Consider the following 24,125-nt stretch of genomic DNA (forward strand, 5'->3'; position numbering starts at 1 on the left):
CAATTGTATGCAAGTGCCAGCTAACAGAACTCTGATGAATACCAGAAAGTTTACTGTAGATGAAATTCAGGGTTACCCAGAGAGACATTTACCTTGCAGTGTAGCCCTTCCAAGTTTTATTAATGTTAAGACTTGGACTGCTCTAAGTGCCCATCTAAATATTATACAACCCAGAGGAGAAGCACTTAAAGCCGCGGGAGAGGGTGCAGGAGTGGGGTTGGACCCAGGGCTGAGGCAGGCACCCCCCTCCTTCCTGCCTCAGTGGGTCATGCCCAGGGCAGCAGCAGGAGGGGAGTGACTGGACGGTGCCCGCACAGGAGACAATGCCTCTTCCAGTTACAGCGCAGGGATCACAACAAACACAGCCGCCACAGAAGCACTGTGGCATTACCTCTCCCATCAGTTTAGCAGCCCCCAAGGAAACTGACTTACACAGGAAAGAACTGAGACTCTGAAGCCTTTTGGGGTTTTTGAAGAGGAAGAGGGACTGCAGCACAGAATTTTAATTTGGGGAAAATTAAATAACCTGGTAAAAGAGTGGATACAAGAAATCAGTGAAAGCAAGAATCTTCCACAGTCTGTAATTGAAAATGTTGGGGGGAAAATTTTTACATTTGGATCTTATGGATTAAGAGTACATACAAGGGCTTCCCTGGTGGCGCAGTGGTTGAGAGTCCGCCTGCTGATGCAGGGGACGCGGGTTCGTGCCCTGGTCCGGGAGGATCCCCCGTGCCACGGAGCGGCTGGGCCCATGAGCCGTGGCCGCTGGGCCTGCGCGTCCGGAGCCTGTGCTCCGCAGTGGGAGAGGCCACAGCAGTAAGAGGCCCGCGTACCGCAAAAAAAAAAAAAAAAAAAAGAGTACATACAAAAGGTGCCGATATTGATGAGTTGTGTGTTGCACCAAGACATGTTGATTGAAGTGACTTTTTCACCTCACTCTATGACAAGTTGAAATTACAGGAAGAAGTAAAAGATTTAAGAGCTGCTGAGGAGGCTTTTGTACCAGTTATCAAACTGTGCTTTGCTGGGACAGAGATTGATATTTTGTTTGCAAGATTAGCACCACAGACTACCCCAGAAGACTTGGACTTAAGAGATGACAGTCTGCTTAAAAATCTAGATATAAGATGCATAAGAAGTCTTAATGATTGCAGGGTAACTGATGAAATTTTACATCTAGTACCAAACATAGACAATTTCAGGTTAACCCCGAGAGCTATCAAACTGTGAGCCGAACACCACAACATCTATTCCAATATATTCGTTTCCTCGGTGTTTCCCGGGCTATGCTAGTAGCAAGAACTTGCCAGCTTTAACCAAATGCAATAGCGTCAACTCCTGTACATAATTTTTTCTTGATATTTTCTAAACGGTGTGCATTTAGATCATATTAAAACAAAATTCATTGTAGACACTGAAAAAATACATACATACATACAGCCCAGAGAAACACTGCTCCAATTCTCTGTGGCATGTGGCCCCTAGGCTTCTGCTTTACACTTGTGCATGCTACTATAAAAGGCAGCAACTGGAAACACATTCCCTCACAGCCAAAATCCTTCCCGTCAAGTAATTACTGGAGACCCATTTCAGAGGCAAAGGCATGACAGTTAATGGGTGTTAAAAAATAAATCAAATGGGATGGAAACAAATGCACAATGTGAATGAACATACTCCTCAGATGTCAGACTTTGAATAGGCAAAAGCAGACAAAACTTTGGGTCCCAGCAATTGAGCATGTCCCTTTCCTTCTCTGCAAGGCCACATACTGTCACCTCTGTGCTCAGGCTCTTAGGATGACTTCCTTGTTAATGATAAGTGATCGCCCAAGTTAATGATGAGTGGTAAGTGCAGCCAACTCTATGGTCTGAGACACCACAAAATGCACACCTAACCCACTGAGGAGAGAACATCGCTTATACCAGGTCAGCCTGATAAAACTCCATATCCAGTTCTCAAAGCCGCTCTGGGTTTGATAAATCCATGTTACTAGGATATAAAGAACATCCATGAGAGCAAGGACTTTATTTTACTCACTGCCATATCCATCTCCAAGAACAGTGCTTTGCATGTAGTAGGCACTTGAAAAATATTTATTGGATGGGTGAATGGCTAGTCTGTTCTACTGGAAACACCTGTACAGTGGTAAGGAGTTTGAGCCTATGTAGAAATGAGACGCCTCTAGTATCCAGTTAGCTTCCATAAAGCTCAGATTAATGTCAATGCTTCCGAGGCAGCAGTTCTAAAAACTCCATGCTGGTTGTATACTACTTTGGATTTTTTTTGTTCCAAGGAAATAGTTCTGATGAAGTCGTGGACACTAGGACTTGCTCTGGGGACTAAAGGAACAGGCAAGTCTTAATACAAATGTACCAACCACAACAGCAGAATTCCAGAATGATAATATCAATAAATAGAAGAGGACTTTGGCAGGTTACCCTCCTGATGGCCCTCAGATTATATACAACACTGTCCCTGCTGGTCCAGTTTCTCTGAACAAATGGTTTTTGCTTTTTCTCTGTATCTTGCCTCACGGAGGTTCCTTTCCCTTCTGTCTGTTGTACAAATCTTGATTAGATCTCATTTGAGCTGTCACAATATCATCACAACTGCTCTCCTTACATCTAATGTCTCCTCCCTCTAGTTCATCTCTTATGTTTCCTCCTTTTAAAAACTCTCAGTTCATATTCCCAATATAATAAGATCCAAATACCTCAGCAGGACCCAGAAAGTCCTTCACGAACATGCCTGATCTCCTGACATTTCTTTCTACCCCAGATCCACCACGTTCTCGTGCCCGAATATATACACATACTGCTGTAGCTCTACTGCACCGCCCTCTAGTCCCCATGCCCTTTCCAGCTTCCCTGTCATTACTCATGGAATTTCCTGGGCCTATAATGCTTCCACATCTTGTCTACCTAGGGCATTCAGAGTTCAAATATTACATCTTTCCTGGATACCCCACTATCTACCATGCCCCCACCAGCACCCACCCTGTCTCCACAGCCTGACACAGAAACCCTCAGAGGCCACCTGACAAAATTGATCCTCCATCTGTGATCTCAGAGCATTTTTGACACCTCTAATGTGGCAGATTTTCTCCAAAAATGGTCACCAATAACCTCCCCCATCCCTTTATGTACATGCCACTCCTCCAGTGTATTTTGCACTCCTTGAATTTTGGCTGGCCTTGTGACTTGACTAGAATCCAGTAGAAGTAACCCTGTGCCAGCTCTGGGACTAAGCCTTAAAAGAAGCCAGACACCAGATAAAGAAGCGTGGACGAGTTTACTATTTGACACAAGACCATGTGGAAGAGAACTAAGGAGCCCCCAAGCCATTCCAGCCACCCCAGCTGAGGCAGCAGACATGAGTGAAGCCATCTTGGGCATTCCAAGTTCCTAGTTCAATGCAGCCACATGGGTGAACCCATTCAACACCATATGGCACAGACCCACCAGCTGATAACTGATAATTGTTGTTTCAAGGCAGTAAGCTACGGAGTGGGTTATTTCCCAGCAAGGTAACTGAAACATTTCCTATGGTATATTATAGTTACATGTTTACATGTCTAATTCTCTGCAGCGGGCTAGATTTTCCAAAGGTGATTGCAGCAACATCTCCCATACTCTTCTGCTATATCCTTGCCATTCTGCCTTCAAGACGTAAAGTCCAATTTCTCTCCCCTTGAATTTGGGGTGTCCATAGTGACTTACTTGTAGCCACAGAATGTGGAAGAAGTAACAGTGCATGACTTCCAAGGATAGTTCAAAAGAGCTCTTTCAACATCTACCCTGGTCTCTTGGAAAGCTCTCTCTTTGGATGCCCCTCTTAGGTGTTCCTTTTTGGGGGCAGCTTCCATGCTAGAGAAACTAAAGCCACATGGAGAGGCCGTGTGTAGATGCTCCAATCGACAGCTCCGGCTGAGCCTACACTTTTGAGTTATCCCAACCCAGACACCACATATGGGAGTAAGGAAACCTCTGGATGATTCCAGCATCAGCCACTCAAGTCTCTTCCAGCCACTGGAACGTTCCCAGCCGAGTTCCCAGATATTGTGGGGCATAGAGAAGCCTACTCCACCATGCCCGGTCTGATTTTCTGAGCCACAGAATCTGTGAGCAAAATAAAACGGTTGTTGTTTTATGTCACTCAGTCTAGGGCAGTTTGTTACCCAAAAACAGGCAACTGGAGCACCTCCCAATCAGACTCTGGGCTCCTGGAAAGTGGGGAAACATTCAGTCATCACTGTATCCTAGTTTATAGTATGATACCTAGAGGCACAAAAGAGGCTCTCACCAAATATTTATTGAGTGCAGTTGAAAGGCTGGAATGTCTGCTATCTTATTTTTTAATGTTCAGCTTTATGCAATTTTGGAAATCTACACATTTGGACCAAAAATAACCTAGAAAACATATCTATGCATTAGGTTTATCATACGTTTTGAGGATTCTTACAGAAATGGCTCTTTACTTTTCCTTTCTTCATGATATGAAATCCTATGGGAGGAGTTGGACCTGGTATTGCGAAGCAAACTGAAATAGCACAAAATAGAGGAAAGTATTCAGTAAAAAGGAAAATCAATCCAATTCAGCTAAGTGCAAGTCATTTGTTCCCTTTTCCAATCAAAGTGTCTACCCTGTGTTCCTCTGTTCCATTTTACACAAGGGAAAAAATTTCTAAATGCCCTGTGTGCCCATGATTTTCCTCTCCTACCAAATCAAAAGTCAATACCCAAATGCTACTCAACATAACTCTGTAATTTCTTTGGCTCAATAAGATGTCTGTAACATTGAAAAGTTCTTTTAAAAAGTCTATCTTAGAGACCCAACAAGTGGTGATGTGTTTCCCTGGTAGCACACTAATTTCTTCATTTTCTTATTTTGTCAAGGAAAGAGATGCTCAGAGTAAGTGAATTTTCCAGATAGCCTCCCCCAACTCAGAAGACCTTACTTAGAAAGTCTACGAACTCTCCCACCACAGGGAACTGGTCACCCCTGCAGTACCTTGGGCTGAATGAATAAGGCCTGGCCAACCCTTGTGTGTCAGTAAATGCTGGGCTATAGCAGTTTCCAATCCTAAATTGCATAAAGGCTGAGGGCTGTGCACGCAAACACTTAGCGTCCCCTGGAGCAAATCCATCAGTGACTAAGATTCCTCCACAGAAAGTGGCAGGTACGAGGCAGAATCCACATTTAATAACCTTACTCTTGAGTTTTAACACTATTTATTTACAGACACTAGAATGGTGGAGGACTGGTCCCACCGCCCAAGGCTTCAGGCTCCTTTTAACCCTTGGCAGTCCAGCAACGGAAGGGTCAAAGCTTTCTAGCCACACTGATCCAGATCCTGTCCAAGGTACTATATCTGAGTCCCCTGAGATGAGCAAAAAAGATTTATTCCCCCCTGTACAGACTTGATGTTTCTGCTTTCACCATGATTCACTCAGTCACGGTTCTTACTGACACCATTAAATGCTTAGTTTCCAACTTGATTTGACTTGATTAATTTATTCACTCACATATTCATCCGTGCAAGATTTATTCAACACTCACTATGTGCCAGGCCCAGATTAGACGCTGAAAATAGAAAGATGAACAAGACCCGCTCTCTCATCTTAGGAAACTCACCAGCTAGTAAGGATGGGAGACAAGTAAACAAATGATTGGAATGTTCCACAACAAACTACAGGCTGGGGGCTATATCCGACCAGCTGCCAATTTTTGTATGTAACATTGTATAGGAACCCAGACACATTCATTTGCTTATATATCAACTATGGTGGCTTTCAAACTGCAATAGCAGATCTAAGTCATTGCATTGAAGATGCTGTTGCCTGCAAGGCCAAAAATATTTGCTATCTGGCCCTTTACAGAAAAGGTCTGCTGACCGTATGATAACAGAGATCTGTTCCATAATGCAACAGTCCACAGAGGCGGGGAAGGAGCGCCTGCACAGAGCGGAAGCACGGAGGATCAGGCGGGAATAAGGGCAAAGGCAGACGATAACAGGCAAAAGGGGAGGGGGGCTTCTGAGAATGGTTAGGTCATGGGGGGAGAACAAAGGTGTGGAGGGAGATGCAGCTGAGAAGGGAGAAGGTGCAGGTCTCCGCAGGCCATGAGGAGGCTGTGTTGGACTCTATTCTGTCAGCAGTGGAGGTTTTCTATAGGGTTTTAAACAGAAGAGGCAACAGAAAATAGATTGAAAAGAGATGAGCAGAAAAAACAATGAAGATTGCATTGCATTGGTCTAAGCCAGAGATAATGACTCAGAAATAAAAAAGGCAGTGGCAGCTGGATGGAGAGGATGATTCAAAGGTCTCGAAGAAAACAAATTAACCAACGTTAACGTATCACATACATTCAGTGAATACTCTATGTGGTGTAATAACTGCGGTGGCTGAGTAATAACTGCTCTGTTCTAATCCATCCCTGAAAGGCTCAGACAAGGACCATCCTGTACCTGTGGGGCTCAAAGACGAAAACCTTTGGTCAGCCTTTTAAAAATAATTATATTGCTAACTATTGTTCGATGGTCCCTGGTGAAATGAGTGGAACAGGTGACTAGATTGTTGACCACAGGAAACTTCTACTCATTATTTGATGACTTCCCTCCCCACCCCCCACTTGCTTTTCCCTTGATGAGACCTGCGGAGCAGGGAGGTGGGTAGGACACCAGGTGGCAATGAGCACAGGCTTTGTATCCAGATTGACCTCAAGCAAGTCCTGAAACATTCACTTCATTGCTCTGTGCCCTTGGGCAAGCCCCTTAGCCTTTTGTTTCTCAGGATGCTCATCTGTCAAATGAAGATAAAATAGGGTAAGAGTGGCCAAGTAGGTGATGTACTGGTAGAAGAATTAGATAGGACAGCACAGGCAGAGTGCTTAGCTCAGGACTATAGTTAGTCGAAGTGAACACCAGAATCCTTTAGATCTTAATCAACAGAGAAGCCTCAACCCACCTCAACCAAATAGGTGAGATCCCATTTCTACTGGCACCTAACACAACTGAATAACTGAGGAGCTGAGTACACTGTTTCATGTCTGTTTTCCAAATAGAGTGAAGGCTCCAACATATCAAAGTCCATGACTCCACTGGCCTCCTCGGAGCCAGCACAGTGCCAGGGACATGGTAAGGGGCCAGACATATTTGTTGAACAAAGAAGAGAGTGGGGAGAAGAGGGAGGAAGGAGGGGGAGGGGGAAGGAGAGGAAGAGAGGAAGGACACAGAACCTCTCTCTGCCTCTCAACATCACTGCCCCTAAACCTGGCTGTTCAGAAAGGGAGGAGGGTGGGGTTTAAGTGGCTAGTGTGGATGACATGCATCTCTGATCCTTGAAGCCACCTTTTGAGGGTCCAAAGTATTCAGACCTTCTATCCATCTGGAAGCAGCTTCCTTGGACTTCATTTAGCAACAGGCAGTGAATATCTCAAAAAAGGCAGACTTCCCCAGGCCTGGGAATGGAGGGACTGATTAACCAGAAATTCTGGCTGCCAAGGGCCAGGGACCAAGGCAAAGCAGGGCAGAGTAACACTGCAGCTCAAGGGACACAGTTCAGAAATTCATTAAAATCAAATCTTCTTATAAGCAACTTTATTTTTTACAAAATTTGGGCTTCTAGAAATCTCAGCGGGAGGCCTTGGATTTAGCAATCTGGGTTCATAGCAAATGTGGACTCTAAGGCAGAAAATTCAAATCTAATAATGCTTAAAGCACCAAAACAATTTTTAACCACTCTAATGGAAATCTTTCCAAAATATATTATGTGCCCCCAACCATGATAAATAGAGTAAACAGGCCACAACCTTTCTTGGTGACCAGAATCACAATGAAGAGTGCTGGCGACTCTGCCGAGTTATAGGCATTGTTGATTATTTCCCTAAGAGCCCAGACTTCTAAACTGTTCTCATCTGTAGGAGTTTTGACTCTCTTTCTTGACACTTTTCTTAAGGTGGCTACAATAGGCCTATTAAACTGTTGCGCCTACACCAAAATGCACCCAGAATGTTCTACTTGATACTTCTATTTCTACTAACCGTAGCTGCCTCTATTTTCCTCTGCTGCTTCTCATGTTGCTATGGACCGCCTGTAATTCTTCCCATTCCTTGCACTACCCATCTGCCGCCCCTCCAATCTCTGGTTAAAACAAGGAGAAAGCTACAACTTTCCAGAATAAAGGAGAAAACCCACTATCATATGTCAAATTTCGGTTCTGGTCTCTAGAGTTATTGATACTGGTGTAAGCTCACATTTGCGTATAGAAACAGATGGTTGCCTATGGGACTATCTATAGATGTGTCCAGATACATGGGTCAGTATACACTCATATATATCAGCACACCTGATATATATGAGTGCAGCAATGACATTCCAAAAGCAACCAGCACAACTAGGACACAGATCATGGTTTCTAATACTATTCTTCAGTAAAAGGAACCAGGGTTCCTTGGAGAAATGGTTGATTCTAGAGCTTGAAATATACAGTATGAGCCTGGAGTATCTTGTAGTACTAGAAAGCAAGGAAACACTGAAACTTTTAACCCCATAAAACAGGGGCATGTCAAAGGGACAGGGGAACCAATTGAAAGAGCTCCCAATAGACAGAGCTAGGAAACCCTGAGCAACAAAATAGATAAAGTAGTATTAGATTATAATTCAAAGTATAAAGTAAGTGTCCACAAGTCCATAGTGATATAAATGACTAAATAGATAAGTAATTGGGAAGTCAAACATACCATGTAGAATAATTCCAAATAATTTACATAGACACTCTATCCTCAAGGAAATTGAGCATAATGCCCCTCTCAAGCATGGACTGCAAGAAGTGACTTCCTTTCAGAGAGGACAGCATAGAAAGGTAGGGTTGAGATAGGCTGGGACCTGGGATCTGGGACCCTTTGCTGCAGTTCTTGCACCTGGACAAGCGTCTGGTCCAGCAACAAAATAAAAAGAAACTATAAAGGACTAAAAATTACTGTGTGCACTGCAGTTTGAGCAAATTCTGGACAATAAGATACAAAGAGACCAAAAAAAAAAAAAACAAACCCAACTGCCACTTCTGAAGAGCTAGGAGAAAAAGCAGGGTACTGCACATGCCCCCTGCACTCAACACCACCAAAGGGGTGGGCAAACCACCTAAGACACCCCACTGGCCCGACCCCTGGACACACCCCTACCCTCGTCCCATATAAGGAAACAGCTCACCTCCCACAGGGGAGCGAGCAAGGGAACCTGTTACTTGTTTTCACTCCCCCCTGCTGCGGCAGGGGCCCCAATAAAGCCTTGCCTGAATTTCTTGACTGGTCTCTTATCAATTTCTATTGATTGGGGAAGGCCAAGAACCCTGGTCTACTGGTATCAGGGGGAAAGTAACTTTACAGTGGAGAAACATGACCTCAGCCAAGTGCTCAAGATCAACGTCAGTGATGCTGATAATATGTACCCTTGATATGATGTGATAAGGATGGCCCATCCCCTCTGCAGTTTTCATCCCCAACACCCATAACAACAGTGGAATGATGAGAATCTCGTCAGACAAATCCTAATTGAGGAACAGTGTTCAAAACATCTCACCAGTCTTCCTCAAAACTGTCGAGGTCATCAAAAACAAGGAAAGCCTAAAAAGTTCACATAGCCAAAAGGAGCCTGAGGACATATGATAACTAAATGACTAAATGTAATGTGGGTGCCTTGGATCCTGGAACAGAAAAGGGACATTAGGGGAGAAGCAAGGACATTTAAATAAGCTGCTCACTTTAGTTAACAGTATTAATAATGTGTCAATATTGGTCCATTCATGAAAACATATGTACTCATCTTACTCACGTAAGATGTGAGTAAAAGGGATAACTGGGCCTAGGGTATATGGGAACTCTCTGTACTATCTTGGCAATTTTTCTATAAATCTAAAACTGTTCTACAATGAATAGTTTTTTTTAAGAAAAATTAAGTCACAGGCCTCCAGGCTTGGGAAGGGAGGGTGAAGGGCTCCACTCCCACAGACCCTGCTGCTCTGAGGATGGGGGCTTTTGCCCATCCAGGTACAACCCCTGCCCTCAAGGTGCTGGACCCCGACAGTGGATCAGGGCAACCTGCATGCCCTTAGAACATGACTCAGGGCTTGAAGACTTTCAAAAGTCTGTGCAAACAATTATTTCCCATATGTACTCTTGTCACATTTATTCTTCTGCAAGCTAACAAGGCTCAGATTCATCAGGGAAGAAAAGCCCACCCAGAAAATGACAAAAACTCATGTGATACTAAGAAGCCAATTGGTCAGAATTTGTTAGGGAAAGACCACTCCCTGTAGTTCTCATTTACAAGCTTCTCAAACTGGCTCCTCAACTAGCTTCCAGCTGTCAAAATGCGTTAAAACGTCCATGAAACAGTATCAATAAGCCCTCCATAACCAAAATCTGATTGACGCTTATAAAGAGCGAGAACACCAAGTACTCCTTAAAAGGCAAAGGGAAGGAGGTTGGTCTTCCATAGCCAGCAGAGCCATGAGGTGGGGCTGCTTTCTCCCGGGGCTCCCATGGGTGGGGAGAGCACTAGGGTCCCCCAGAGTGGCTGTGTTCTCCAGAGACGATGTCAAATCATGGCATGACACGACTTGGCTGCAGCAGGGAAGCTGAACTCCAATGAGTAGAGCTCTAGACAGGTAAGTGGGATTCAATTCTACTCTTTCCCTCTCTGATTAAACCACTCTACTGCTCCAACCAACAATTTCCTCGTATATAAATGAAGAACAGTGAAACTCTTATCCTGACCTACCCAAGTGGCAGATTGTGATCATCAATGAAACATAATCGTACAAGCATAAGGAGATACCTGTTTCTTCAAGACACTGAGTACATCATTTTCTTTGTAGGATTCTTTGAGAAGTAAATCAGGGCTTTAGAGTCAGTGGATGGGTCTTTGTTTTAGCCATGTACTTGACAAACATCCCTCAATCCATGCATTTGTGACATTCACTTCCTCTGGTTATTAATTGCATAAGATCTTATTCATAGACCTCAGCCATGTGCTCTTTTCCCCCATCTTCCAAGCCCTCCTCTTCCTAGTCTGACCCTCTCCCAGTACCCCTGGGTACATCCGAAATACTGAATTAGAATTCTTACCACAAAGACACATCAAAAAGTCTGGTGGACCAAAAATGTCACATTGCACAGCGTATCTTAAATCATCCATGGCTGGCCTGCCTAGAAACAGGGGGGATTTCTGGTGATTTTGATCTACACCATCTGTGTACCTCACCCACAACCAGAGATATTTAATCTTATTCGTGGGCTGGCATGCAGGGCCTCCGTGCTGTTCATGTTCTTCTGTGCTCATATTCCCCCATTTCTAGGGCTTCATTCTGAGTCTCACTTTGGCAACACCTTCCCTCGGTCCTTAGCTCACTCCACCCCCAGGGCCAGTCTGCACGATCAGGCATGCTCTTGGAAGTGGCCAGGAAATTCCTCTCATATCCATCCAACTGCACCCCCTGCCCCTTTCTTCTCTGCTGTGGTCATTTTGGCTACCCTTTCCCTCTGATACTTTCCACAATGCATACATAGAGGGCTTTCCTGTTTCCAGTTTTCTTAGCATAAGTGCAGGCAGAGGTAAGAGTGCTTATTTGAGGGGTAGAAATCACCACTAGAAAAGAAGAGGTCAACGATCATGAAAAAGGGAAGATCTTCCAGCAAAGTTATGGAAGAAATACAAGGGACCTGGAGTCTGAAGCACAGGCGGTTGAATTTGAGAAGGAGGGAAGGAGGGAAAGAGAGAGGGGTGAGGATAGAGTGGGGATGATATTAAGATGGTTCATGCACATAGCATTTTAAATTTTTTTAGTGAAAGGAAAAAAGATCCCTGCTGAGACTGCATTTGGGCAAGAATTATGGAAAATAAGAGTAAATTAAGGAATAGCTATTGAGAATGGGATAAAGAACTGATCAGGGGCAAGGGTTAGGGTTTCTCCCATCACATGGCAAGTCTCACTGGGACTGGCTATAACTGCCAAGAACCTGGAATGGCACCTCACAGCCATTCTGGGGGGCTTCATATTATCATGCAGACTTTAAATGTTTCCACAAAGCTTGTTTAAATGGGTCTGTGACTCAAAAAGTTAAGCCCCATTGCTTTAGACAATCATGTCACTTTTTCTGCCAGAAAGCTTCTATCCTGGAATGTCTTTCAACCATAGAAGAGTTAAGAAACCACCTCTATCTGGATTTGAAGTAAAAGACATAAGGTACTAGGGGGAAAAGTTTACATTCTCATAACTTTCCTTCATCATGGGCATTATTTTGGTGTGTTGCCAAACACCAATCAGCTCTGGGTAGTGCCTGCATTCCAGAATAATTCTGTAAGAATATATTATTCTATGAACAATAAACTGTTGTAATGTTTCTTAGTTCCAATATCAGACAGAAAAGAATACCACATTACTTGACCACTTGATTATTTTCTCAGGAACCCAGAGTATTTGATTTATGCTCAACTATTCCTATATCTAAAAACATTTTGGTATTTTATAATCAAGTTTTAATCTTCGAACCTAGATGATTCAGGAAAAATACTTAATCCGTCAAAATAACTCCAAACCATGTGCTTTTCAAATCACCCCCAAAATGGCATTTAGTTTCCATCATGTTTGGCTTCGTAAAAGGCTTGGCAATTTAGGACCTTTGGCTTATTTCTAGTTCCCTTAGCTGTCAATGCTGTACTAATGCCATCTTCCAAAGGACCTCTGGCAGGATTTCACAGGGATGTCTGTGGGCTCAGATTAGCAGGAATAACCAATGAATTTATTAAGTAATATCAATTAGCCTTGAACATGTTCCCAAGTGCCCATGTAGTTCACCAGAACTCTATCTTTGAATAGGAAATAAGCTTGATGGAAAAAGAAAGGAAACTAAAAGTATTACGTGCCCACTAAGAGCCATATTTTGCAATATATTACCTCATTTAAATTCAGGGAATTATTTATCATACTGTGAGAAAATCACGGTTCAGAGTTTCATAATTTACCCAAGGATTCGACCTCAGGCAGGTCAGCTTCTTAAGCTCATGGTCTTCCCATCACTCCATTCTGTTGATTCCTACTAATGATTGTTAAAGCAAGAGTAAGCATCTCTAAAAGTCTATTCTAACCAATTTCTACTAGAGATATGACGATATATATAAAATTCACGTATATCCCCACTAATACTCAGGGTATGTATGAATTTGGTCCACCAAAATAGTAATAGTTGGGAAATGTGTCTTTCCCTAAACCATAGGTAAAAAGAATATAAAGAAATAAGTTGTAATAACTTTCCAGACTTAGACTGAGGCTGGAAATTGAAGTTCAGAAAAAGAAAAGGCATATCTAATAGTACACTAAATGACTAAAAATAGGGAAAATTATCTCAAAGTAAATGTCCCTATGAAGACAGCTTTTCCAGGGTAAGTAGGAATTTATTATTCATATTGTTGGGAATAACTGCCCTTGTCTTGCTTCTATCTTTAGAATGTGCACACATTGTTGAATATAAAACATGTACAGCATGTAATCTTCTAACATAACTCATGTCTGAAGAAGCAAAATAAAACCACCCCTTCAGAAATTCCTTTCTGGCATCTTATTTTGTTTTTAAGAAATCTATTCTTAAAGAAATAGAGGGTTTTACTGTTCAATAGAATAATTTCTTTTTTTACTTCAGTATATCCCTTAAATTATTTTTACTCTTTGCCACAAAAAGGAATACATCTTTATCAATAAAAGATTTTTTAAAATAGTTACTTCCTATTAAATCCTTGCAAATATTCTTCCATGGATTCTGCAAGTGTTTCTCCTTTTCCTTATTCTTTTAAATGTATTGCCTACACACACTTTAAAAAGCCACCAAATCTGTAACAAGTCCTTATTTCTAATTCAAGAAAGGCTGTCAGTCATTCCATAGATATTACTGAATGTTTACTTTTTGACCAATGCTGGGGCCTCACATTCTTCTCTATTAGCTTCTATTTGTTTTCGTTTAAACATTGGCCAAGAGGACACTAATAATTACAAAGTCTGAGATCCAATCCTGATGCCAGATGTGCCAATAATTAGCTGTGTGACCTTGGACAATCTACTCTGTCTCTCTGGGTCTCAGTTTCTTCTTGTCCAAAATAAAGAGACTATGATATTGTTACAGGCTGAGCTGTATGCCCCTCAAAATTCATATGTTGAAGCCCTACCCCTGGTATTTTATATGTGACTGTATGTGGAGATAGGGCCTTTACAGAGGTGATTAAATAAAATTGAGGTCATTAAGGTGGGACCTAACCCAAGCTGACTGGTGTCCTTAAAGAGGAAATTAGGACCCAGACAGTCAGGGAAAAGACGATGTGAGGCAGTGAGATGGCAGCCATCTATACGCCAAGGAGAGAGGCCTCACAAGAAACCAAAGCTTCCAACACACTGATTTTGGACTTCCAGCCTCCAGAACTGTGACAAATAAATTTCTGTTTTTCAAGTACCCAGTCTGTGGTACTTTGTTACGGCAGCCCTAGCAAACTAACAGATATCTAAGATTCTCTTCAGTTCTACCATCCTGAGATCATCTCTCCCCTCAAGAGAAGTAAAAATATAAAATACTCTAAGTAACAATAGAAGTGTTTGTTAAAGGAACTGCATCTCATTAGTTCTCTAACAATTCACTGATTAACACTAGCAAACCAAGTTCTATATAAAGAATTTTTAAAATTCTTTTTTAAGGCTCAGTTGCTTAATAGAGAAGAACCTTTAAGTGTACAAATTTTAAAATGTTTGTTCCCCCATAAGAAACTATAGTAAGCAGTCCCTGTAATTTTACTTCAATACATTTCTGGAGTGAAATTTAGCAGAGGGTCAAGTCCCTCTTAGACTCCAAAGAAGTGACTGAAGGCACAGAAAGCATCCAGATCGATCAGTCCCACTGGATCTCCAGTGACGTTCATATACCCTGAAGAAACGTATAAACCATATCTAGTTAAGGCTTTTTGTTGTTTTGGTGGAGTGGGTTTTTTAACACCATATTTGTCTCCCTTTCCACATTTCACAGAGGTTCCTCTGATACAGCCTCAGGACTCTGCACTGAAGCAAATGATACCTCAACTGTTAGACGGAGCGTCAACTTGCAGATTTCTGAAGGTTTGGACTCGCTGGGTTTAACAGGTTGATAAACTTAAAACAAAGGTGCAATAACTAAAACTGTAAGACAAACACCTATAAATCTGAAGGAAAAGGAGGGTGGCCTGAGTGAGGGTTAGGGGGGTGATATTTTTCTTTTATGAACTGCTAGTCAGGAAATGAGGCTTAAGTATTGAAGGGATGGTGAAGCAGAGGGGAAGAAGGGATCAGGTAAACGGATTTTGCAAAAACACCACAGCAAAGGTTAAAAGGTGTGTGCTGAGAAATTGGTTTTAGCAACTGATTCTGTTACACAGAAACAGGAGCCAATAATCTGGGATCCTCTGATATTAACTCGTAAATATCTTAACTGGTGTTATTATCTCAAGCAAAACCATCAGAAAACATGTTTTTCTGCTCATTCCTCCAACCTATATTAATATCTTTGAATGACCTCGGACAAATGATCTTGGTACATTTATTACTTGGTGGTCATTCCTGATAACCATCACTTTATTATTCCTTTGTTTCAGGTCTTCCCAAATGACATGATTACCCATCCCAGGAGAGCAACAACTGTAAAAAAAAAAAAAAAAAAAAAAAAAGAATCAGTAGCATTGCGGTAACATGTAATTGTGTTTGCATGCCATTGTGATTGTATGTCACTACATCAAGACTTGGGGATTTTAAGAGAAAGGGTGTCTGAGAAAGGCCTGTGAGTTTTGGTTAGGTCACTATGGTAGTAAAACTGGCTCTACTAGCTGGTCATTTAAAAACTTCCACGGAACTTGATTGTCTTCCAGTGAAATACTTCATTTAATTTCCCCATAATCCATTCCCTCTCCCGCCCATCACACCTTTAATAACCCTACATCATATGCTCATTAATCTTTCTACCTCTACATCATAGAGATTTACATTTTAATATTAGAGCCAGTCATCTTGTTAGTGTGATTTATTGTTTTCCTCTTTGTAAAGTCCACACTCTTTTTCTAAGTACTATAAATAACAAAGCATGGCTCCGGATTGAATAACGGGGCTGTAATTCAGGTTTGGGATTTAGCTGCCATTCCTAAAGCCTCAAGCCACACCCCTGGGGATCACAGTGTCAGCAGAGGCTGGTGATTGAATTATGGCCCTGCAGTCAATCAGGGACGGTACTCTATTCAGAGTATTTCTACCAATGAGAAGTTATTAATGCTTTGAAATGGAAGTTAGAACTACAGTAGATCAGATGTTAGTTTAATAAGGATAGCTATTTTTTCCTACTTAATGAGGTAGGAGACTTTTTTTTCCTTTTTCTTAGAGAAATAAATCATAAGCGATAAATATAAGAAAGATCTTAGGTGATCAGGCTTTATTGTTGTTGTTATTATTTATAATATTGTACAGGGTTCTTTGCAAAACACACCCATTTTTAGACTACTACAAAAAGTAAAAAGAATAAAACAAAAAGAAGAGAAGGAAAGGAAAAAAGAAGGAAGGGAGGGTGGTTATCTGAATGCTATCCTAAAGTTCCAATCATCTCATAATTGAATTTCATAATTCTAGACACTGTTGAAGAACTATGGATATGAACACTCAGCAAACAAAAAAGTGAAATGAACAACTAAATTATAAGCCTTAAGACGCTGAGTCAAATAGAGCCATATATCTTTATTATTCATGTCTCAGGAAAACAGGCCATAGTTGCAGAATACTGTAAAATTCTGGGGCTCTCCCAAAAGCTATTTTTGAACACTTCTTTCTTAAACACTAGCAGAAGGTTCCATTTTAATTTCTCCAACATTAAGATTTTTGATGATAAATGTTTTAGAAAAGATTATTTCAGAAATACAACACAATCTGTTTCCATCTGCACAAAAAAGGCTCTTATAACCAAATAACTCACCTGAGAAAGTGTTCTTACTTTTGGACAGGGGTCCTTAGCGACAGACCTTTTTAAGAATCTGATAAAAGCTGTAGACTTTGCCCCAGAAAAAAAAATGACATCAACAAACAAACAACTCTCTCTCTCTCATACACACACACACACACACACACATGCACACACACCACACACACACACACACACACAAACCTACACAGATGCACTACTTCTCACACACAAAATATTGCACATTTGGGGGGATTCATGGCCTCAGATGGGAACCCTTGCCCAATGTAGTAAACTGTGTTTTTAAAAGGAAACAAATCTTTCTCTAGTTTTCACATAGATTACATCTGATTTTTATCAATTAACAAATACACAATGCTTGATTTGCAGATTGGAATCAAATTAAATTCCACAGGAAGCTAAACTTTATCAAGTGTTCTAGAAAAGAAAAATGTATCTCATTTCAGAGGACCAAAACATTTGATACATGGGCCTGTTTGATGCTACTCAATCAGTTCTATGAAAATGTTCTTGATGGGAAAGCATAACATAATAATCTAAGAGTTCGTGTCTTTTTCAGTATGCAAGTGAAATAAATCATAGGAATAACTATTGCTATTATATTCATAGTGAAATAATAGATGTAATTGAAAATATTCTTTGCATCCCATTTTTGTCATCGTAAAATACGCATACTTATAAATCAATCTAATCATGTAACTATTTTAGATAACAAGCCTTTGATAAGAGCCTAACATTGTATAGTGCATGTTATAAGCTTACTAACTCGTACTTACATGTCCAGAGTCAAAAAGAAATGCAGATGAAACCATAATATGCTTCTTTAATGAACTCTGCTTTTCTTCCAGGAATTCACGTGCACTACACTACTTTCTTTCTTTACAAATTGGTGGAAATACCTCATTTTATCTTTATTCTTTTGTTTCACTGCCCTTTTCATCATACGTGTGTGTATGTGTATGTGTACACACGTGCAGATTATAAAGGATCTGAGAGTGATATATGCTGGAGGCAATTTTTTCCATAGCCTTCGTTAAGTAACATGAGAAGTGGTCCAAGTGCCAGGGAGGAAGCTACGAGTGTGACCAGGTGACCACCTGGAGTCCATTCCTCACATCATTCAAGGTCTTTGAGATGTGCAGTGACAGATGCCCTTGATGTCTTTCCTTTGCTATGACTCATACTCAGTGCCCAGGGTTACTCTGTCAAGTTTTCCTTCTTTATCCGGACTCGGAGTCATTTTTAAGTTTCATTCAAGATGGGGGAGTTTTGAAAGGCAACTAACTCTGCCAAACCTACTATCACAGTGAATTGAGCGTTCTCCATTTAAAATAAACTGGAAAACACTTCATTCCTGTGGCAAGAATGTCCCCATCCAGTAAATGTCAAAGATAATCTGTGCTCACCCTGAGTGAGCCAAGTTGAAGCCTCCACATTTCACTGGATTGTAAGGCATCCCGGGATTCCCAGTCTGCATACCCAAATGACCCAAAGTTGCTCTTCTGCCTTTCAGCAATTAAAACTTACCCACTCTATAAAAAAATGCACATGGGAAAAAATCAAATAAGAATGAAGGCAGTAAGAGTAAGTTTTGACATTTTTATCCTTGATTCTATGATCCAGGGAACTGTCTCCCATTTACCACCGTCACAAATGAGCAGCCCTGTTGAGAATCAAAGAATCAGGATGGTGTCTGAAATCTATCAGGCTTAAAGTTTTTTGAGTTCTTGTGAGCCCATGTTCCTTGGAACTTTGTGGGAATTCTCAGAGACCTGTGTTTAAAGGGCACCCAGAAGAATGTTTGCTTCAAAGTGATTCTTTTCCTGTGGAATTGCCTGTCACCATTCTATTTGATTTAGTCGAATTTCTCATTTTGAGATTAGCACGTGCATGAAGTGCTACCCCACACTTACTGAATGCTTTCTTTCTCTATGCAAAGTCCCACATATAGCATTTTCCTTATTAAAGCTTCACAAATCTGGGAAGTAACAATATTAATTTCATTATAGAGATGAGAAATCTTCCATACTCTTTAGTTCTTTTTCCATTTATTCTTTTAACTCCACTATTTCCTCCTGTACTCTGGAACAGTCTAACTGGAAAATTAAATCCAGAGCCATTTTCACCTGAAATCATAGTTTGATGCTGGATTACGCTAACTTTTCTTGGTTCCCAAATTACATTATAGACTTATCTTTCTATCAATGTGGAAACCCCTCCAAGTACTGCACAAATAAAACTGCTAGTTAAAATACAGAATCATGATTTTAATGCATGGATAAGTTGGCTAGAGAGTAAGGGAATTCCTCAGATGTCAGAAATGATGAGAAAGCATAAATCCTCAGGAGTAAGTAAATGCTGGAGCCAGCATCTGTCTGGGAGATACATGCCAATCATTAGTGCTCTGAGCAGGGCAGGCTTCAGGTCACAGACACAAACTTAAAAGCCAGGACCTCTGGGGACCAGTTTTCTCAGTGGGTGAAGTTTCAATAGAATAAAATCCACTGCATGGAAGGAGACAATGCCAATACCTGCCCCCCTCTGTCTCTCCCACTGAGAATTAATTCCTAACCTCAAGCCACACTCACTGAGGACAGATATAGGGGCCTGAATTTATGCCACCTACATGGTCAAAGAGCAAACAAACAAACAAAAAAATCTAAACTAAAAATATAGTTTAAAATGGCCTCACATGACAGTGCCCTCATATGCCCACCAGACAGAGGCAAAGGAAAGTCAGCTCAGAAGGAATGCTCTTGCAAACAGGCACACAGGTCAAAGCAGAGCCCACAGGACTTCGCTGGTGGTCCAGTGGTTAGGACTCCGAGCTTCCACTGCAGGGGGCACGGATTCGATTTCTGGTCTGGGAACTAAGATCCACATGCCAAGGGGTGTGGCCAAAACAAAAAGAAAGCAGAGCTCACAATCAACAACCAAAGGGTATTAGAAACACACAAATACTATCCTTGAGCCAGTAGACATGTATAGAATATGGCACCCAGCGACCGGAAAATGCATTCTTTTCAAGCACACAAAAAACATTTACAAAAATTAAACAAGAAGTAGACCCAATAATTCTCAACAAATTTCGAAGATTCTATAGCATGAAGACCACACTTTATAACAACAAAATTAAGTTAGAAATTAAGACGAAAATAGTAACTAAAAACACACTTGTATTAGGAAATTGAAATATATACTTGTAAATAATACACACATCAAAGAAATTTAAAAATAATCAAAAATGCACAATCATGAAAAACACTTATCAAACTTGGAAATGACATTTGGAAAAATGTGAAGCCTTACATGTTTGTATTAAAATAAATAAGTTGAAATAACTGACCTATGCATCAACTTAAAAAGTTAGAAAAAGAAAATAATGTAATAAACCCCAAAGAAAACAGAAGGGAATAAATATGAGCAGAAATTAATTAAATACAAAACAGTGACACATTAGAGCTAATCTAATAACTAAAAGTTCGCTTCCTTTTTTGTTAAGTCTAGTAGAATTGATACATCTCTTGCAAGATTTATCAAGAACAAAATAGAGAAGGTACAAATAAACAGTATTAAGAACTAAAAAGATTATAACTCCAAGTTTGCAGCATGGATTAAAAAGATAATAAAAGAATATAATGAACAACTTTTTGTTAACTTGTAAACATTGAAAAATGTTAGGCCATAAAGCAAATGTCCACAAACTTCAAAGACTCTGTACCAAATAGACCACTTAAAATATAGGTAAAATGGAAATATTCTTAAAAATATATAGATTTACACACTACTTAAGAAGAAATAGAAATCCTGACTTTTCCTCTATTGATTAAAAAAATTTACTCCAGAATTACAAATCTTTACACACAAAATAAAACACCAGGGCCAGATTATTTTAAACATGATTTCTACCAAATACTGAAAGAACAAACATTTACAAACATTTCCATTTTTCACAAACTCTTTCGGAGAATAAAAAAAGAGGGAATATTTCTCTATTTATTTTATGAAGCTAGTACAGCATTGATACCAAAACCAAAGACAGAACAACAAAGTAAAACTGCAGGCCTATCATAAACATAAATTCAAAAAGTCTAAGCAAAATATCTGCAAAGCAAACCCAGAAATGTATAGAAAACATATGTTTATCTAAATACATGAAGAATAGGCATTAAATAGCTTTTTAAACATTTAATAAAAACTCCTAGTAAACTAAAAATAAAAAAATAACTTCCTAACCCTACAATAAACCCACAACAAACCTATGGTGGAATACTGGTCTTTCAGATCAGGAATAGGACAAGTTTTTTGGCCAACGCCACTATATTAGAGATCGTCACCATTGTATTGGAGAGCCTAGCCAGAATAGCCATGCAAGACAACTAAATAAATATCATCTATTTTACATGTATTAAAAAGGAAAAGATAGGGCTTCCCTGGTGGCGCAGTGGTTGAGAGTCCGCCTGCTGATGCAGGGGACAAGGGTTCGTGCCACGGTCCGGGAAGATCCCACATGCCGTAGAGTGGCTGGGCCCATGAGCCATGGCCGCTGAGCCTGCGCGTCCGGAGCCTGTGCTCCGCAACGGGAGAGGCCACAACAGTGAGAGGCCCGCGTGCCGCAAAAAAAAAAAAAAAAAAAAAGGAAGAGATAAAATTGACAGAATTTATAGGTGATAAGAGTATACCTGGACCCAGCCACGTCTAACAAAACTATCTTGAACTTTTCAGTTATGTGAGCCAATAAATTACCACAAGAAAGAGTATACGTGGAAAATTTTTTTAAATGTGCACAAGATTTTTTTAACTTAATAGGAAAGTTTATAAAGTTGTTGAGTTCAGAATCAATTCTTAAATATCAATTCAATTAATCTGTTAGAAAACTAAATAAAACAATGTATCCCATGATCAATAAATATGAAAATATGTTATTTACAATGATATATAACTTTATCAAATACTTAGGAGTCAATCTAACAAACATGTGCAAGACCTTTAGTGAAAAATTATACAACTGTATTGAGAGAAATTGAAGACTTATCTATTACTATTTATTATTGTTATACAACAAACCACCAAACTTAGGTGTTTAAAATAACAATCACTTTATTTTGACCCATTTTCTGTGGGTAAGGAATTCAGAAAAGGAAAAAAAGTCTGCTTCATGATGTCTAGAGCCTAAGCTGGGAACACCTGAAGGCTGGGAATGACCCTATAGTTGGGCACTGGAATTATCTGAGGATTTGTTCACTCACATGCCCGGCCCCTGGGCTGAGAGGACTTGAAGTTAGGACTGCTGACAGGAATCTACTTGTGGTTTCCCCATGTACCTGACTTTCTTACAGCATGGTAGCCTCATGGGTGGATTTCATGTCCATCCGTTGGAAGGCTCAGCTTTATAAAACTATCAATTCTCTCCATATTGACTTGTGGATTCAATGCAATCTCAATCAAAATTACAGTAAGCATTTTATGTGTCTGTGTGTAACTCAACAAGCTGATTCTGATAATTATACAGATGTGTAAAGAATCAAGGCACTCTTGAGAAAGAAAAAGGAGGTAGGAAGATCTGCTCTACTAAATATAAAGACTCATAAAATTATAGCACCTATGACAGTGTAGAATTACACCAGGGAAAAACAAGTAGGCCAATGGAACACAAATGAGAACCCAGGCTGGCCGAGGGATGGGCTGAGCCCACAGCATCCAAGTCTCACAGAATGGCGTGATCTACTGCGAGGACTTGGACGAGTCCAGCTCGCCCCGCCAGACCACCAGCATGTCGCAGGGCCCCGCAGCCCCCCTGCACAGCCTCTTTGTCCAGACCAAAACTGCCGAGGCCATCCCCCCGAGCTGTGCGTCCTGGCCTCCCGGAGCCACCTGCAGCCACAGGGCCCATAATGAGCTGGGCAGCGGCAGCAACGTGGGCACCATGGCCCCTGCAGCAACCACCTGCAGGGGCCAGAGTTGCCACTGCTGCAGCAGCGCAGAGACCGAGACCCAGATCAGCTACACCAGCGCCAAGAGGGATTACGTTAAAAAAAATCATCTGGACGGTGACTAGAAGGTGCCTCAGCACTCAAGCAGGTTTTTTTGTTTTTCTGTTTCTTTCTTTGTTTATTTTATTTATTTATTTTTGGCTGTGTTGGGTCTTCGTTGCTGAACACGGGCTTTCTCTCTAGTTGCGGCGAGCACAGGCTATTCTTCGTTGCGGTGCACGGGCTTCTCATTGCAGTGGCTTCTCTTGTTGCAGAGCACAGGCTCTAGGCATGCGGGCTTCAGTAGTTGTGGCTTGCGGGCTCTAGAGACCAGGCTCATGGGCTTAGTTGCTCCGCAGTTGTTGTGGCGCATGGGCTTAGTTGCTCTGCAGCATGTGGGATCTTCCCAGACCAGGGCTCAAAACGTGTCCCCTGCACTGGCAGGCAGATTCTTAACCACTGTGCCTCCAGGGAAGCCCTCAAGCAGGTTTTTGTGTGGATATAAGTTTTCAACTTTTTGAGTAAATACCAAGGAGTGCAACTGCTGAACTGTATGGCAAATCTATAGTGAGAAGTCAGACTATAACCAGAACACTGCTAAGGAAGCTCGGAATCTGACAAGAGAAGATACATAATCTGAGGAAGTGTCCTTCAAGCATAAGTCGTGTGGCTGACAGGTTCTTGGTGCTCCGGCCAGGCGTCAGGCCTGAGTCTCTGAGGTGGGAGAGCCGAGTTCAGGACATTGGACCAGCAGAGACCTCCTGGCCAACGTAATATCAATCAGAGGGAGCTCTCCAAAACATTTCCGTATCAATGCCAAGACCCAGCTCCACTCAATGACAGGCAAGTTCCAGTGCTGGACATCCCAAGACAAACAACTAGAAAGACAGGAACACAACTCCACCCATTAGCAGAGAGGCTGCCTAAAACTATACTAAGCGCACAGACACCTCAAAGCACACTACCTGGGCTTCCCTGGGGGCGCAGTGGTTGAGCGTCCTCCTGCCGATGCAGGGGACACGGGTTTGTACCCTGTTCCGGGAGGATCCCACATGCCGCGGAGCGGCTGGGCCCGTGAGCCATGGAGCTGGACCTGCGCTTCCGGAGCCTGTGCTCCACAACGGGAGA

At 41.4% G+C, this 24,125-nt stretch overlaps 1 pseudogene across 1 annotated transcript; it reads left to right on the forward strand.

Annotated features, from left to right (window-relative positions):
* Positions 1–323: 323 nt before the first annotated feature.
* Positions 324–1,394, forward strand: LOC309831843 (poly(A) polymerase alpha-like; annotated as a pseudogene). Its single transcript has 2 exons — positions 324–663; positions 858–1,394. The product of its transcript is annotated as a poly(A) polymerase alpha-like (transcript).
* Positions 1,395–24,125: the final 22,731 nt, after the last annotated feature.

Source organism: Grampus griseus (assembly GCF_964374135.1).
Source record: "Grampus griseus genome assembly, chromosome: 13".
Lineage (NCBI taxonomy): Eukaryota > Metazoa > Chordata > Mammalia > Artiodactyla > Delphinidae > Grampus > Grampus griseus.